General features: G+C 32.0%; 1 long non-coding RNA gene across 1 annotated transcript; it reads right to left on the bottom strand.

The window, feature by feature from the left end:
• Window positions 1–4520: 4520 nt before the first annotated feature.
• On the bottom strand, window positions 4521–18274 carry LOC143076909 (uncharacterized). Its single transcript, XR_012978838.1, has 2 exons — window positions 18221–18274; window positions 4521–6268 (listed from the first exon to the last, which is right to left on the bottom strand). It is a non-coding gene; the product is annotated as an uncharacterized LOC143076909 (long non-coding RNA).
• Between the last annotated feature and the right edge of the window lie 1072 nt (window positions 18275–19346).

The following is a 19346-nucleotide window of genomic DNA, read 5'->3' as shown; positions in this document are numbered from 1 at the left end:
GTTGATTATGTTCATTTCATATATAATAATGACCGTTTATCTGTTAAATATGTATTTCAATATTTAGGTATTGTATTCTCTAGAAAAGGTACTATAGATGTATTGTTACAACTTTTTGATGCTATGGTTGGGCCTATATTAATGTACGGTGCAGAAGTTTGGGAGTATGAGAAAAATGATGTTATTGAATCATTGCACTTAGAATTTTGTAAATATATAATGAAAGTTAAAAAAATGTACACCTAATTGCATTGTATATGGTGAACTAGGTAGAGTACCAATGTCTGTTAATATTAAAGCAAGAATGGTTGGTTTTTGGAAACGTATTGTTACTGGCAAAAAAGAGAACATTTCTCGTACATTGTATGATATGCTATATAAACTTGATTCTGGTAATGTTTACCACTCTTAAGTGGTTGAATTGTGTAAAAGATATTATATCTGAATGCGGTTTTATTAATGCCTGGAATAATCAATATATAGATACAAATTGTCAGTTGTCTAAAAATGTGAAACAGTATTACCACAATTTGCTCAGATATTTAATACGTCAAAATGTTTAAATTATAGAATGTACAAGTCTGAGTTTGGTTTTGAAGATTATTTAACTACGTTGCCTTTTTATCTAAGAATTAATTTGTGTAAATATAGATGCAGTAGCCATAGGGTGGTAGATTTTATATCATTGATAGATCAGAAAGAATATGTGATTTATGTAACAGCAATGTGCTAGGAGATGAATTTCATTATATATATGATTGTACTTTCTTTAATGCTGAAAGGCTGAAATTTTTGCCTGCAGATATTTGTAAAGTTAAAAATACTATGAGTTTCTCCAATTTAATGAACAGCAAAGATACATTTGTTCTTGTTGGCTTAGCAAAGTTCTGTAAAATTGTAATGTCAATTTACAAATGATATTTACCTTCCCATTTATTCATGCATTTGTAAATATGTTTGTTTATGCATTATATCTTATTTGTTATATTGTTGTACTATCATGCCTCATGTGAGGCCTTTCGTGAGATAAAAGGGGAACGAAAGATACCAAAGGGACAGTCAAACTCATAAATCTAAAACAAACTGACAACGCCATGGCTAAAAATGAAAAAGACAAACAGAAAAACAATAGTACACATGACACAACATAGAAAACTAAAGAATAAACAACACGAACCCCACCAAAAACTAGGGGTGATCTAAGGTGCTCCGGAAGGGTAAGCAGATCCTGCTCCACATATGTTTCAATGTTTCAATGTTTCAATGTTGAAGTGTTTAGTTTGGTAATGGTTTTAATTTCAATCATGAGACCTGAATAAAGACATACAGCAATATGTGTTGAAATCTTTTAAAGAAAATTGGCTTTCATTCTACATCCATGTTCAATAATTATAACATTTAAAAAAAAATACATATACGATAGCCCTTTTCGAATAAAAGTTTGTGTTTGACTAATTTTTACCTCAACCAGACTCATATCAAATTGAAATGGCTCATGCATATATATTTCTTTACATATTTTGATATTGCAAACTGTTTCGAATTTAAAAATGTATCAAAATGAAAAGGATGATAGAAACTGACATACATTTATTTGTAGTTTCTGTATTGTAAGCGTTAAACGTCAAGGTTCATTTGATCAAACACATGATGTATTATACATTTGTCATGTTGGGGCATTTTATAGCCGACTATATGGCAAGGCGTTTACTTATTGTTGAACTAACGGTTGCCTATTATTGCCTATATCAACTTCAACTGAATGCTGATAAATAGTTTTGGCAATCATACCACATTTGGTATTAAAAAAAAACACTTTATTTACATACAATTAATATTTTACACCAAAAAAAATTAATATTTTTTTTAATTTCATTTCGCTTCTTAGAAATTTTATTTCGATTCTTAGAATTTCTACAGAACTTCAGGACAATTTTAAATCTCGATCTATTTCTGAAAATAATTCTAACTTACTGTTGATCTTTTAACCCTTTATGCCAACATTCCACATGTGAAATTATAAAATTGTTTTGTGTAAACATTGAACGACAATTTTTTTTCCTATGTGACGTATAATGTTTTTTACTTCAGACATGCGAAGCAATGAATGTGTTTTTAATTTGATAGATGCTTTTGTTCTTTTTTTGTAAAATTGTTTGTTTAAAGATTGTAACATAGTGAGTACTGCTACAATATTTTGACTATTTCATTTATTTTGTCTGTTTTGTTCACGCATCGTTGTGAATATAACGGAATATGATGAGACTGTCGTGTAAGTGAGATGTTTAGAACTATAAAACCAGGTTCAATCCACCATTTTCTATATTTGAAAATGCCTGAACCAAGTCTGGAATATGACAGTTGTTGTCCATTCGTTTGACTTTTTTTCATTTGATTTTGCCATGTGATTAGAGATTTTCCGATTGAATTTTCCTCGGAGTTCAGTATTTTTGAGATTTTACTTTTTACATGAACACTATCCTATCAGAATATTTTCCGTATGTTATTGAACCTGACAAATGAAACGACCGGCTTCTGTTGCTATATTTAGGACCAAACCACATTGAGAATATTTTAAAATAACGAGTTATATTTGTTTGCATCATTTGCATGCTTCGTGCTTGAATTTATATATGCATAAGATGATATTTGTCATAAACGTTAATGAAATGGCCACCACATGACTGAAGGTAATATATATCTTCAGATTGCAACATACAGTTTTTAATTTTAGTTCAGACAAGTGTGTATACAATATACAAGTCTTTAAGTAGTCCCTAGTCTATTATAGTTGAAAAAAAGGATTTAACAAAATCAATTAAGCAAAAGTTATTTCAGCCACATAATTATAGTAGTTTTGATACTAATAGTAGCTTGTATTTATGTTCTATGGAAATATATGGAAAAAAGTTCCATGGCGCACAGGTGATGCCTTCGTTTTGATAAAGGGACATAGCTAAAGGACGGTGAAAATGACGCAACCAAAATTAAAAAAAATCTGTGTTGTGTTGATTGTGTATACGTTCGCAGGTTGGTTTGAGGTAAACTAAACAGCTACGTTTTAGACAAACGGACGGACAGACTGACAGACGGACAAGAATAACACTCACTGTCCACTCTGCTGCCGCAGGGGTATATATAGGCAAAACTATTTTTTATGAAAACAATTTCTACTTTGGGGCAATTGATTGCTTTAGTTGATTTTCTTGTAGATTGTAATTTGCTGATTATTTTTTCCCTTTACTGTTTCATTCAATCTCTTATCGACTCCGCAAAGATGGTCAAAAGAGTGTCGAAAGATACAAGAAGGACATGCATCGAAAACAAGCTGACAATGCCATGGTTAAATTAATCGACAAACACAAAATAATGCATCACAAGACACGTAACTAAAGACCAATCTACAGGAACCTCACCAGAAATTGGGCTGATCTCATGTGCTCTTGAAGGTAATCAGATTCTGCTCCACACGTGGCACCCCTCGTGTTGCTCGTGTTATTACAAATCCTGTAAATAGTATAATTCTGTAGGTCATATTCGTGACAATGGAACGGGATTAATATTAAGACATAAGGAACATTTCAGATATCATCTGTGAAACGAATATTCCGTAAAAGTCAATCAACTCGTGATGGCGTCCGTGAAATTTACGAAGGAATGATTTTAACTTCACCATTTGGAGCTCTTGGTTTAATAGCTTTCTTGTAAGCAGCAATTCTCTATCAAGGAAATCATGATAGGAACTACAAGCCCGGGAATATCGTATCAATTGAAAGATATATATTCCGTATGCATCGCTGCTGGAATAGCTACATAGAAATGGAAAGTTCACAATTTGAAAGCTGAAATCATCTTTTTTGTCACAAAGTTTTGTTTTTAACCGACCCTCATTGTCACCTTCGGACTGTGACTTCTAGACATGAGGCTGACTTAACTGTATCTGTTGTATCCCTTATCTATAGTTGATCGAAAAGATTCGTTCAACATAGTCGCTTAACTTTGAATTATTTAGTGAAAGAACATCTATATAGCGGAAAGCAAAGCTAAAGGATATTGCATTTGGTAACTTGGTATATTTAAGTTTTTTTTCAAGTCCTAAATGGGTTGTCATGTTTTTCTGATAATTACAAGGGAGATAAATATTGACCTGATGATATTTTTTGTTCTGACGGTTTTTCTAAAACTAATGAAATTTTTGAGATATACTAAAAAGGCCTTTTTACCCATACATTGTTTTTAATAACAATACTTGTTGATGGATGCCATATACATAGTTGTTTCAGAGAAATACACCTTTTTATAGTTATGACGACAAATGACGGACATACAACGACGACGGACGCCAACTGATAGCTAAAGCATCAATGACCGTTTAGCTATAACACAATGTAGTGGTATCATTGAATATGAATGTAACACATCCAATAAATTGTCTCGATTATGAAATGCAATAAGACACTATTATTATGAATTTTTATCTTATATTTTTCTCTGTACTTATTTTCAATGGTAAAAAAAAGTTAATTTGAAATACCTTTTTTATTTCTAATAATACTAACGTACACGGACATAACTTTCATTCGCTATACAACTAACAAGTCTGTGACCACTAATTACACATAAATACCAATATCTCACCGGCATTATAATTCGAAACGAAAAGTTTAGAAAAATCTTTACTGAAAGCCAAATCATATGGTGTATTAAGTCCATCTGTTGTTGTCAATATAGTTTTAATAGATTTATCTTCAAATGAAAACAGCTTAAGATTTGATGCTTGGAATTCCAGAAAATATACATTTCCTATTCTGTCGCCTTTTACAGCAATCACGCCTTGAGTTTCTTCAGCAGAGACAGACGTAACTGTTCCATCTAATCCAACGCTTTTCAATGTTGATTTCCCCATATCAGCCTGAGCAAAGTAAAACTGATTGTTTTGACCAACTGATATTGAGTGAACTGTGCTTCCTCCTACATCAAGTGTTTTCTTTAAGTCACCGGTTTTACTGATTATGTATATCTTGCCGTACCCACCAACAGCAATTTGATCGTCAATTATAGCAATACCATAACATTGTTCGGGTACTTTAATCAGTTGTTCCTTTTTCATTGTAGCTATATCAACTGTCTGAATGAACTTCATATCTGGTAGTGTGATCCATGCTGTATTCTTGTCTTCTTCCATAGCTATCCCCCATTGATTCGCGCCCACTTGAACTGTTGCCAATTGTGTACCTTTTTCAGACATAACAACTAAATCGAAACCGTTTCGATTACACAGGAATAATCGTTTGTCTTTTGTCACACCTATGCCAGCAATGTTTGCACCCGGTACTTTGAATTCACAATTTAGCTGGAATTCCAATGGAAGCTTTCGCTGCTGTTGTTGGAATTGCGCTTGCTGAGCCTTACATGGTTTGTATTTGATACTAAGGGCAGTCTCTTTGATATCCACTGAACCAAATGATTTCATAACAGACAGTAAATTGGACTCTTTAAACGATAAAGTGGCATCTTTTTGAGACGACAGCAGTTGATGAAAATTATTTGCACTGCACTGCAGTTCTTCTTTGATATTATTTATCATCATAAATATTTGACTTTCAGATCCATATTTCGAAACTGATTCAAATTGTTCGGAAATATTTTTTATCTTTCTTCTTTGATCACATATTTTATCAAGGTTGTCGTTTGCTTCATTTGAAAGGTCCGTATGAATTGTGTTTATTTCTGACTTTAAAACTGCCTCAATATCTTCAATGTGTTTTAGCAATTGTGCTTTAAAGTTTTTAAGGCCTTGTTGAACAGTCATCTTACTATCTTTAAGACTGACAATGGACTTTTTCTTTTTATCTTCCAGTTCGTTTATTGCAGAATTTAGTGTAGTGACCTCTTTGACAATTTCTTCATACCTTGCCGAACTTTTTACCCCTTTTGCAGATACTTCAATCGGGAGTAACTTGTCACATGAGCGATGATCACTAGCCATACATGACCGACAGCACATGGTATCATGGTCGGAGCAAAAATATTCTAAAACCATATCCGGGTGAACTTTGCAGGATTTATTGACAACCAATGGTTTACCTTCAATGACGTTAATATCTATAACATGATGGGTATCAAAAGTTTTAATGCTTCCGTGAAAATCTACACAGTCTGAACACAGCCCGTCCTCACAATCTGTACAGTACTTCACAGCTTTGGTAGATTTACTTCGTCTGGAACAGGTTCCACACAACATATTCGGAAGTTTTGACGCCATATCCTTGAAAAGACAAAAAAGAAATAGTGTAATTGTCTACCAAAGGAGCGCCTTTAATGTATACCCCTTTACAAATCAGTTATTGATGACATCAGGTATATATTAAGACCAAACAGAAAGTATGTGTGTTTACTGTCACATGCTGGAAAAAAAGGGTAGGTATTAATTTTTTACATTGAGTCTATGTGAGCAACTTTGTGAGTTTATTAAACAGTGCTTAATCAAAAATGGTAAAAAAACTTTAGGGTAGAGGATACAGATAAGGGTAGGTAGGGGTACAGTAAACACACATACATTTTTTGGCCTAACAATTCGTAAATTTTGTTGAAGAAGATAATCATCCGATAAAATTTCAAATGGCTTTATTAGTTATTGTTTCAAATTTGAAAATCATCAGACTATAAACATGTACTATGCTGTTGAGTAATTAGACATTTCGTGTAGATTAGATACATGGTATTGTATGATTTAAACTGTGTGAAGACTTAAGCAAATTTCATCATCTACACTCTTATTATTCACATATCACACATAACACACTATTTAAATTTAAACAAATACCAGGTATAGTAAGAATTGTGATAAATATATCATTCAACTTCTCTGATTCTAACTTGGTCATGCATGGCGTTGATCCGCGGAAATTCAGATTTATCAGTGGACATTCGGTGAAACAGATACAATGGATAAGCGTTGATTCCGCAGTGCGAATGGTTTGTTTTTCATGAATCAACGCTTATCCATTGTATCTATAACTTAAATTATTGTGATAATATCTATTCAAAATTAAAGCCTATTCTTAATCAGAAGGTATTGTAAGTGAGTTAAAATAACCATGTTATCGTGGCAAACGATGCATTACAATAAATTATATATTACAATTAAATGGTAAAATCAATACAAATACATGTTGAACACACCACGTCTGCCCTTAAAGCTTTTCATTTATCAGGCATCTGAACATTTTTGACAAAATGAGACATATTTTATCTTATTTCTAATAAGATTGAAAATGAAAATGGGGAATATGTCAAATACGGGGACAACAACTTGACAAAAACATATATATATAATATATTTAAAGCATGTGTCCGAAATTTCTAACAAGAAGTCTTATTCTAGGCATATCACGATTTTTCTAGCATAGGAATTCGCGAACAAACAGATGAATTCATACTATATTGATTTATAAAAAAATGAAAACCTAGAATGTAAACATTTTCATTTCAAACATGTGGAATGGCTAACAATGATCCGATTATAAACGAAGAAACTCGCTTTTATTAAACAAAATATCCACAATAACTTATAAAACAAGAAACAAAACAGGAATACTAGCGAATAGAGGCAACACATTTTGTTTACCAGGATTCGAACCTAAACCACCAAGGTCTAACTCATTATGAATCCTCGCGGCTACCAACTCATACACTACGATTGCCTATTATTGTATATCTAAAGGTACAATCACTGTGTGTCCGTTGTACCGATGTATATCAAATATTCATTTATATCTCTGCCTATGTGTAGTTACAACTGCAAATTATACCTTGCCCATTGGATTTCTTATCATTAAAAAATACCAGGCGTTAGAATATGTATAAAGTGCCTAGAAAATCAACCTAACGATGTTAGAGTAGATTTGATTCGTAACTTCCTCCCCGGCGCCGGGGCTGGAACCTGTACTTTTTATTTCTAACTTCTTCGACAACACCGCCTAGCATTATGCAGAGACCTTACCCCTCCTCTAACTCTAGCTAATAAAAAATAAGCTTTCGTTTCGGGAGGTGTTACCTTGTCGTAGGAATTTAAACAAGGATCTCTGATACAAAACACGAAGTATTCTTTTTAGTGTACAGAAATGATCATCTACTCATCTCTTCAGTATAATTACAGGATGCTAATCCATTTTTAGAAGCATACAATCACTGTAAATTAATATATGTATATCTCTGCTTATGTGTAGTGAGAACTGCAAACTAAAAATATTCATTTATATATATAAGTTAGACAATTAAATCGTAACCAATTAGTAGCCGAGAGGTTTCGTCCATATCTTGATGTTAGTGACACTTAAGAGAGTGCATGGACGGGTACCCGGTTCGATTCCCAGTGCAGGCATATAGAAATTACAAAAGTTAAAGGTAAGTTTTTAAAATAATTCCATTAGTGAACAGAAATCAGTGAATTGGCCAATTCAAACTTAATGAAATTAGACACACAAAGACCACAATTGCATATAATTTGGTGAGTCCATTTCATCGACGGATTTAGGAAGCGTTGATTCTAGAAAAAGAATCCACGGTAAATGAATAGGTTGACGTCACCACAATGGTTTAAGTTTACCGATAAAATCAACAAATAGTGGATTAAAACCACTGGTTAACTAGGATTTTAAAATCGACAGAGGAAGGCTAACCACCTCAAAGTATGGTTGAGTTTAATAAAGAAATGAGTCTTGTATCACAACCAAATATTTTCAATTCACTCATTTACCTTTAAAAAAATAATGCAATGAACGAATGGCATTCTTTACTAAGCATTTGTACCTCTTACATGATTATATACAAAACGTTTCAAGCTAAACATGATTTAAAATTGTCATTTAAGGATATACTTATGTGAGGTTTAGGAATATGTGTCGGTTGTTTGAACTCCTAGATTGTTTTTCTGAAGGTACATGGTAAAATATTTTGCCCCATAGCACCAATTTTTCATATCAAATAAGACTCTTCTATAGCTCACAGAAGGTCCTTTACCTAATTTAAGCAGATTATAGATTTCTTTTCTATCGATTTGAGAACCACATAATTCCAATGCAAACACAAGATAAAAGTCCAAGTCTGCATTTTCCCGCCATTTCTTTGGTTTATAAGTGTTTCTTGTTTCTAGTTTTTTATATAGATTAATTGATTTAAGCCATTTCAACTGATATTTTAGAGTGTGTCTTTCTAGGTTGTGATGTTACACTATTGTTTCAGAAAAGGGTGAGTGTTTGGTACCATTTAAACGTTTAAACCCGCTTCAATTGTTTCCACCTGTCTTAAGTCAGGAACCTGATGTTTAGTATTTGTCATTTGTTGATGTAGATCGTACGTGTTTCTCGTTTTCGTTTTTGTATTGATAAGACTGTTGGTTTTTCCGTTTAAATGGTTTTACACTAGTAATTTGTTTGGTCCCTTTATAGCTTGCTGTTTGGTGTGGGCCAAGGCTCTGTGTTTATACCGATCTTTGATCTATAAAGGTTTACTTTTATAAATTATGACTTGGATTAAGAGGTGTCTCATTGTCGCATACCACATTTTCTTCTGTCAATATATTTTTTAATTAAATATCTCGAAATGGAGCTCCATTATCTTTCAATATCATTATCTTATTTTAACTAATGATCTTCTGACTTATAGTATCAAATTTAAATTCTTGATCTTTTTTTTGTTTTCAGTTCATCCTTAAGAAAAAGAACTCCTTTAGAGTAAGTAGATATGAATATTTAACACGACTGGAATCGGTTTTATATGGTTTTCAAGGTATGAGACAAATAACCTGTATATACATGTAACTAACAAACTTATGGTAACGCATGGACAAGATTTAAATAATAGTCATATCGGTCTATCATCTCACTAATTAATTTCTGTTTTCTATTAAACGAAAAAGCCTGTGTCGCTCACCTTGGTCTTTGATCATACTAAACAAAGGACATGCTTATGTTTTGGTGATGATGATGTGTTTGTCAAATTTACTTTCCTGAACATTCTTGCTGTTTACAATTTTCTCTTTCTATAATGAACTTGGCTCCCTAGTTTCAAACTTCAAAGGAAAATATTTTGTAAAAGTTTACCAAAATTTACATAATTTATGAAAATTGTTTAAAATTTACTATAAAGAGCAAAAACTCCTTAAGGGGTCATTAGGTCAAGTTGACTTATTTGAAGATTTTACTTTGCTAAACATATAATTGTTGTTTACAGTTTGTTTTTATCTAAGATATTTTTGAAGATAAAAACCAAAATCTGCAAAATTTTCTAAAAATTACCAATACAAGGGCAGGAACTCAAATGAATGAGATTTGCTCTAAATGTTTTGAATTCAGAGATATTAGCCAAAAATTGCATTTTACATCTATGTACTATTTTAGCCATGTCAGCCATCTTGGTTCGTGGACGAGGTAATTGGACACATTATTGAAACCAAATACCCTTAAGATTGTGGTTGCTAAGGTTTTTTTCACTAGATACCCCAAGGATGATTGTGGCCAAGTTTGGTTAAATTTGGCCCAGTAGTTTCAGAGGAGAAGATTTTTTTTTAAAGATTACTAAAATTTTAGAAAAATGGTTAAAAATTGACTATAAAGGACAATAACTCCTAAAGGGGTCAATTAACAGTTTTGGTTATGTTAACAATATAATATAATAATATTTAAAATAATAACCAAAAACTGCAAACTTTTCTTAAAATTACTTATCTAGGGGCAGCAACCCAACAACGGGTTGTCTGATTTGTCTGAAAATTCAGGGCAGATAGATCGAGACCTATTACACAATTTTACTCCATGTAAGATTTGCTCTAAAGACTTTGGTTTCAGATATATGAGCCAAAATCTACATTTTACCCCTATGTTCTTTTTTTAGCCATGGCGGCCATCTTGATTGGTTCGCCGGGTCTTCGGACCCTTTTTTTTTAAAATTTAGACCCCAATGATGATTGTGGCCAAGTTTGGTTAAATTTGGACAGTATTTTCAAAGGAGAAGATTTTTGTAAACGTTTACAAGACGACGGACACGAAGTGATGAGAAAAGCTCACTTGGCCCTTTGAATACAACAGTTTTATGCATTTGTTCAATATGTTTTTAAATGATAATACTTTAGTCGATTAATTTAAAAAAAATGTTGGGTTATATCTTAACCATTACCGGATAGATATCTATAATAATTTAATGTCACAGGAACCTTAAAAATACACACCATATTTAAAGTAAACTAGAGGCTCTAAAGAGCCTGTGTCGCTCACCTTGGTCGATGTAAATATTAAACAAAGGAAGCAGATGGATTCATGACAAAATTGTGTTTTGGTGATGGTGATGTGTTTGTACATCTTACTTTACTGAACATTCTTGCTGCTTACAATTATCTCTATCTATAATGAACTGCGTATATACTAAATTTAGTCCTGGTATCTATGATGAGTTTATTTGGCCCAGTAGTTTCAGTGGAAAATGTTAGTAAAAATTTACAAATTTTATGAAAATTGTAAAAAATTGACTATAAAGGACAATAACTCCTTAGGGGGTCAATTGACCATTTCGGTCATTGTGACTTATTTGTAAATCTTACTTTACTGAACATTATTGCTGTTTACAGTTTATCTCTATCTATAATAATATTCAAGATAATAACCAAAAACAGCAAAATTTCCTTAAAATTACCAATTCAGGGACAGCAACCCAACAATGGGTAGTCCGATGTATCTGACAATTTCAGGGCAAATAGAACTTGACCTGATAAACAATTTTATCCCTGTCAGATTTGCTCTAAATGCTTTGTTTTTGAGTTATAAGCCAAAACCTGCATTTTACCCCTATGTTCTTTTTTTAGCCGTTTCGGCCATCTTGTCTTGTCTTGTAGTAATTCCGTCCTATATAGGACCACCTCCAGTATCCGGAGTAAATTATCTTGGTTGGATTGCCAGGTCACCGGACACAATTTTTAAACAAGATACCAAAATGATGATTGTGGCCAAGTTTGGTTTAATTTGGCCCAGTCGTTTCAGAGGAGAAGATTTTTGTAAAAGATTACTAAGATTTACGAAAACTGGTTAAAAATTGACTATAAAGGACAATAACTCCTTAGGGGGTCAATTGATCATTTCGGTTATTTTGGCCTTATTTTGAAATCTTTTTTTTTTTTTTTTTTCCATTAAAACTTAGTTTTATTAACATATTCACATTTTTTAATATATACATCAAATACCGGTACCTTATCCCGGCCTCGTTAACATTAGTATAGAACATCTATCTCTATGGTTAATTATGTTAGTACACAAATTTTCATTAATCCGAATATAATTCATTGTTCGTCTGAATGATTTTCTATACTAGTATCTTTGTTTACAAAGACTGTAGATAACACGTGCAGTGCATATATGGAATATAAACTAATTAGTGCTTTTTATTCAAGGAAATGTTTCCAAAATATTTGTTTTGAAAGGATTATTGATTTGCCGTTATCTTTTCCTGTTATGAGTATTCGATTGATATGCAAATGCGTTTTACCAAATATAACTACAGTAAAATCGGATGTTATTTTATCAATTTGTCCTACGAAAATCAAAGCGGACAACGGAACTCCTTGTCGAATTCCGCGACAGATCTGAAAGGGGTTTGATATCCACCCATTATTTACAATGCACCCTGATATGCCATTGTATATAGTCTCAACCCAGTGTATAAAATCTTTTTTAAATCCAAATTTTTTTAATGTTTGTATCATGAAAAACCATTCAATTGAATCAAAAGCTTTTGACAAATCTAGAAATAAAATTGCTCCTTCAACATTGAAGTTTTCAGCATAAGCAATGACATCTTGTATTTGTCTTATATTAAAACCAATGTATCTATTTTTTACATAGCCCTTCTGGTCTGCATTAATAATATTGGGTAAAGCTTTTTTTAGTCTTTGTGCAAGTGCATAAGCAAGAATTTTAACATCTACATTTAATAAAGTTATTGGCCTATAGTTATCCAGAGATTTTGGATCATTCTTTTTAAAGATCAATGAAATTGCCCCCTTTTTTGTGAATTTGTCAAACTTTTCTTGTTATATGACTCATTTTATACTTTGGTTAGTATCTTTTGAATTTGGGGCCAAAATTTTCTATAGAATTCTACATTAAGTCCATCTAAACCTGGTGCTTTATTAAGTTTCATTTTAAACACTGCTTCTGTAATTTCTTCTGATGTCACGAGCCCTTCTAAGCTATTACTATTTTTATCTGAGAGTTTTTTTTCTATTTTAGTAATTTGAATATACTCTTTAGTATGTAATTTATCTGGATTTGATGATTTATATAGTTTTTCATAATATTTTACTTCCTCTTTTAAAATTTCTGTTTGGTCTGTTATAGTATTGCCTTTATTGTCATATAATTCTATTATAGTTTTATTTATTTGTCTTGATTTTTCTAAATTCAAGAAAAAAGCAGTATTTTTTTCATCTTCTTCTATCCATTTTGCTCTTGACCTTATTTGAGCTCCTTTAGTTTTTTCAAGGTATAATTGATCTAAATTTTCAGATATATTATTTATCTGCGAAATTAATTCAGAATTATTAGTACTTTCACTTTGGTCTAATTTAATATTTAGCTTATTAAGGTCGTTTTCATAAGTTTGAATTTTATCTCTTTTTTGTTTTGCTTTTCGTTTGCAAAAATCTAGACTGATGTCCCTAACTTCAGATTTAAAGTTATCCCACAGTATACCTAAATTTTCTGTCGTTTTTTCCTTGTTTTCGTAATGTTTTATTAGTTTTTCTATAATACAACAGTAGTCTCTATCATTCAGTATTGATGAGTTTAATTTCCAGTATTCTTTTCCTCTGTTTACTTTTTGAGTTCTGATTTTTAATGAAATACCGTTATGGTCTGTTGATTTTAATATAATAGGCCTTATATCTGCTTTGACTATTTGTGATTTACATTCCTTACTTACAAGGAAGAAGTCAATTCTAGTTGCTTCTGATCCTGATTTTCTACGCCACGTATATTGAATTTGTGTTGGGTTTTTATCTCTCCATATATCTATAAATTTGAAATATTTTATGAGCGTTTTAAGCCCGTGAACTGGTTTGTCAAATTTGTTTTTTGTTTTTTTATTTTTTGTATCATTAATTTTTAGAATGTCATTAAAATCTCCTCCCATTATAATTTGGCCTAAGCTATGTTCTTGAGTCCAGTCTTTTACTTTTTTAAAGAAAGCATTTTTTTTTTTTGCTATATTTGGTGCATATATATTTATAAGAGAATAGACATTATCTCCTAGTTCAACATTAATTAATAGATAACGTCCCTCCTGATCTTTAAATTCATTTATAATGTTATATTTTGTTTGTTTTGTGAACCAAATTGCTACACTCCTTGATGCGCTACTACCCCAACTATGAAAAATTTCTCCAGGTAAGTCATTATTTAAATTGTCATTCATACTTCTGGTAAAATGTGTTTCTTGCATCATTAAAATTTTGACATTTTTGCTGTTTGCACCACTCAAATTATCTTTTTCTCTTTTCAGATTGCAGTAAACCTCGAGTGTTTACAGAACATATGTGAAGTGGTTTAGGAGCCATTTGTGTGAAAAGGTAAGTTTGTTTACTTTTTTATTTTCCTTCATTATTTGTTTGTTCCTTCCGTTTATATTTTTTCCGCTAACGTACCTTTCATTTATTGTTAACTCTGTCCTTAATTTAAATGACCTAGTTTGTTGGACTTTATAATATCGCATGTGTGTATTGACATTGTCACGTGATGAGTGTAAATATAAACAATACCACGTGATTTTGCTATCATGTGACGTTTGTAAATAAAAACAATACCATGTGTTTTCTATATTAGTTGATTCAAGTCTGTTTATTGTAATGAGGGTTTTGCTTAAGTTCTGATTTCCCCCCTGTTTAAATACCATAACCAGTATGTATCTTGTAACAATATTTTTCATACTTGCATGCAACGTAGCAGCATTTAAATTTAAATGTATACACTTGTTTACCAACTTATTTTTGTATACAATACAAATAATGTGACATCCTTTTGTCGCATTGGTTTCATTAAACCACATGAAGACTAAATATTTTTGTATATTTTTTTTGTGTGAACATAAGAACATTGTTAATACAATGAGATATTTACAATTTAAAAAATACATTGTTTATTTAATGTGTTATTGTGTCATATTACTATTCTTGCAGGTACTTTTTCTGCTTTTTTGAACAATTTTCTCTCTGATGTAATTCTTCTGAAGGTGTTACTGGCGACTTTTCAAATACGTTCAAAAGGCATTTCACATTTGTTGACTTTGGTGTTTTTGGTACTGTTTCACTAGTTGTATTTGATGTTTTAACAACATGTACATAGTCTGACATATTACTTTGTGTTTGATTCTGTTTTTTGCTTTCTTTTTTTTACGTCGTTCGTCATTTCTACCGATATTGTCTTTTGGGGTGTTTTGGGTTTCCTGTGGAATTGACTGATATGGATTTATGAATTCTGTGTCACTTAGGTTTTGTGTCGCTTTCTGGTTTTCTTTATTATTTAGATTATCCTTGGATTCTGTTGATTTACCATCAGTTTCATTTCCTTCTACATCTCCTGTTTGTAAATCTTACTTTACTGAACATTATTGCTGTTTACAGTTTATCTCTATCTATAATAATATTCAAGATAATGACCAAAAATAGCCAAATTTCCTTAAAATTACCAATTCAGGGACAGCAACCCAACAATGGGTAGTTAGAGTTATCTGAAAATTTCAGGGCAGATAGATCTTGACCTGATAAACAATTTGACACCTGTCAGATTTGCTCTTAATGCTTTGGTTTTTGAGTTATAAGCCAAAACCTGCATTTTACCCCTATGTTCTTTTTTTAGACGTGTTGGCCATCTTGGTTGGATGGTCAGGTCACCGGACACAATTTTTAAACAAGATACCCAAATGATGATTGTGGCCAAGTTTGGTTTAATTTGGCCCAGTAGTTTCAGAGGAGAAGATTTTTGTAAAAGATTACTAAGATTTACGAAAATTGCTTAAAAATTGACTATAAAGGGCAATAACTCCTAAAAAGGGGTCAACTGACCATTTCGGGCATGTGGACTTATTTGTAAATCTTACTTTGCTGAACATTATTGCTGTTAACAGTTTATCTCTATCTATAATAATATTCAAGATAATAACCAAAAACAGCAAAATTTCTTTAAAATTACCAATTCAGGTGCAGCAACCCAACAACGGGTTGTTCGATTCATCTGAAAATTACAGGGCAGATAGATCTTGACTTGATAAACAATTGACGCCTTGTAAGATTTGCTCTAAATGCTTTGGTTTTTTGAGTTATAAGCCAAAAACTGCATTTTACCCCTATGTTCTATTTTTAGCCGTGGCGGCCATTTTGGTTAGATGGCCAGGTCACTGGACACACATTTTTTAAACAAGATACCCCAAAGTTGATTGTGGCTACGTTTGGATTAAATTGGTTCAGTAGTTTCAGAGGAGAAGATTTTTGTAAAAGATTACTAAGATTTACGAAAATGGTTAAAAATTGACTATAAAGGGCAATTACTCCTAAAGGGGTCAACTAACCATTTCGGTCATGTTGACTTATTTGTAATTCTTACTTTGCTGAACATTATTGCTGTTTACAGTTTATCTCTATCTATAATAATATTCAAGATAATGACCAAAAACAGCAAAATTTCCTTAAAATTACCAATTCAAGGGCAGCAACCCAACAACGGGTTGTCTGATTCATCTGAAAATTTCAGGGCAGATAGATTTTGATCTGATAAACAATTTGACGAGGTCAAATTTGCTCTAAATGCTTTGGTTTTTGAGTTATAAGCCAAAAACTGTATTTTACCCCTATGTTCTATTTTTAGCCAGGGCGGCCATCTTGATTGGTTGGCCGGGTCACCGGATATATTTTTTTAACTAGATACCCCACTGATGATTGTGGCCAAGTGTGGTTTAATTTGGCCCAGTAGTTTCAGAGGAAAAGATTTTTGTAAAAGTTAACGACAACGGACGACGACAGACGACGGACGGCGGCAGCAAAGTAAGCTAAAAAAAAAAGGAAGCTAATAGTGTATACCTGTTGACTTGGTATGAGTGGAATAGTAAGTTTTTTTGTCCCGAGGAGCAACTATTGTCCTGAGGCGTAGGGACAATAAACTTATTATTCCACGAATATCAAGTCAGTGTTTTATTGTATCGAAAAAGACAACAGACAATAAATGGCGGTGATAAATCAACTATCGTAATAATAAAAAGAAGAAACCAAACCATAACGTTTAACTCATAGATATGTCCAAATGCTATGGCTACGTCTTGCACTGACGTCAACCCTATACTAGATACAATAGGCAAAACACGACGTCGTTACTCTCGCGTTATTTTCAAAATCCTCCAATTGCTTAGGTGCATTTAAAATTCCGCGAAATATAATGACGCTTGTGGTTAAATAGTTTCACCCAGGTCTTTTTGATTTTTGACCAGTCCAATAGTTCAAAGTATGTAATTTGAAAAATAGTGAAAATATTATGTACTTATTTTATATAGAAAATGATAACTTAGAAATAATAATGTATTTTGTTCAATCAACCGGACATTTAGTTTAAAAGATCGATCTACGTTTTGTGAATTATTTATTGCGTCATAAGTACGACCATTTGTTAATGTGGACATATTATGATTTACCCCGAAATTAAAAAATTATATAATTCCTGTTGAAAAAGGACAAATGAGAGAAACTGAATTCCAGGTGTGTCACAGACGGCGTCGTACTGATATGACGGACACAATTACATTGTAGATATAGGCTGTGAAAGTTGTTTTTTTTAAACTATTATTAGACTTCAAAATTGGACAAAATAGACAGTTATCAAGCCTAGATGTAGTCTGAAACAACTCTCTCGATGCGTAATAAACGATTGGAATAATAAGTTGATAAAATAAATATAGGCCGGCATTGTGAGACAGTGATGTAACAATTCAGTGACTGATACGGATACAATTTACTAGTTATACCAGGAAGTATATCCTAGTATCAGTCTCGTTTTATTTACGTCTTTTCTTCTGCCTATTTCCCAATGATTACTAAACTTTTGTTTATTTGTGCCTATTTTACATGTTATGAATTGTAACTAGACTACAATTATACACTTATATAGTAAGTTAATTACAGATGTTTTACCTTAGTTTTAGAATCAATATTGTTGCAGTACAACCATGTATTCAATCGAGCAAGAAAAGGGTAGATAACTACTTTATATTTTTACCTGTACGCAGCTCTGTGTTGGTTCACATATAAATATGTGTTTAGTGTGTTTCAATCATGAGACATTTAAAAAATAATTCAGCAATATTTGTTTTTAATTCCATGTTTAATAGTTATTCCAAATTGAAAAAATCTTATTGTAAGTATCTTGCACTTAATGCAAATACCCTATATTATTTCTTGTTTGAACTTGCTGGTCGTGATTTTACTTAGCTTAAGCTTCGTAATGCAGGCATCACTGCTACTCTGAGATGTGAAAAACTTCATTCCGATACTGAATTTTGCAAAGAGCGTGTAGTGGTTTTGAGTGTGTTTTGGCGTGACAAATCGTATCTCTACTTTTCCTTTTAGCCTATTGTAATTTCTGCATTAAGTTTTGTATAAAAAAGTTAAATTTTATATAATATAAATGTCTACCTACTGTCTGAGACATAGATGTCATGAATTTCAGGGACACTTGATAAATATGCTTTTAATTTTGAAAAAAAACCTGACAAATTCTAACTGGACTTCAATTGATTTATTAAGGAACAAACCATGCACATCTAAGAATCTTTTAAAAGAACGAGTTATCTTTGTTTGCATCATTGTAAATGCGTTTCTGGTGCAGAAAAATTGGTACCGGTAATGTTATTGCATGCTTTGTGCTTGCATTTATATATGCATAAGATGAGATGTGTAATCAACGTTATTCAAATGGCCTACCGATGACGCGAGGTGATGAATAACTTCCAGATTGCGACATACCGTTTTTAAATTAAGACAAGTTTATATACAATATATTAAGATATAAGTAGTCCCTAGTCTATACAACTTGTGATTAGATTTAACAGAAACAATTAAGCAAAAGTTATATTAGCCATAAAGTTATAGTAGTTTTGTTCATGATAGTAGCTTGTATTTATGTTCTATGAAAATATTTGGAAAATGTATCAATGGGTCACAGATGATGCCTTCGTGTGCATTAAGGAACATTACATAAGAACAGTGAAAGAAACGCAACCCAGATTTAAAGTTGTCTCTTCTTTATTGATTGTGTATA

The sequence above is a fragment of the Mytilus galloprovincialis genome, chromosome 5 (assembly GCF_965363235.1).
Source record: "Mytilus galloprovincialis chromosome 5, xbMytGall1.hap1.1, whole genome shotgun sequence".
NCBI classification, from domain to species: domain Eukaryota; kingdom Metazoa; phylum Mollusca; class Bivalvia; order Mytilida; family Mytilidae; genus Mytilus; species Mytilus galloprovincialis.
Note: the sequence above shows the minus strand (reverse complement) of the source record. Positions and strands in the feature narration are given on the sequence as shown.